Consider the following 271-nt stretch of genomic DNA (forward strand, 5'->3'; position numbering starts at 1 on the left):
CCAAAGTTTAGTCATATCCTATCATCTAATGTAATGATAAAAATAATGACATAAGACATTTTAGAATTATATCTTCTTTAGATTAGATAAAAACGTTGTCTTAATGGGGCAAAATCTTAATCGAAATAAAATCATACAGAATATACCCAGTGAACGAGGTTGCATGCGCTTTAACCCCCACTAATCTCTAGATAACGAACAGGTAAGTTGAAAAGACATACTCTTAAAGATGATTATGAAAGAAAGCAGAATGACTCATTTTAATCCATCC

The sequence above is a fragment of the Penaeus monodon genome, chromosome 29 (assembly GCF_015228065.2).
Source record: "Penaeus monodon isolate SGIC_2016 chromosome 29, NSTDA_Pmon_1, whole genome shotgun sequence".
NCBI lineage: Eukaryota > Metazoa > Arthropoda > Malacostraca > Decapoda > Penaeidae > Penaeus > Penaeus monodon.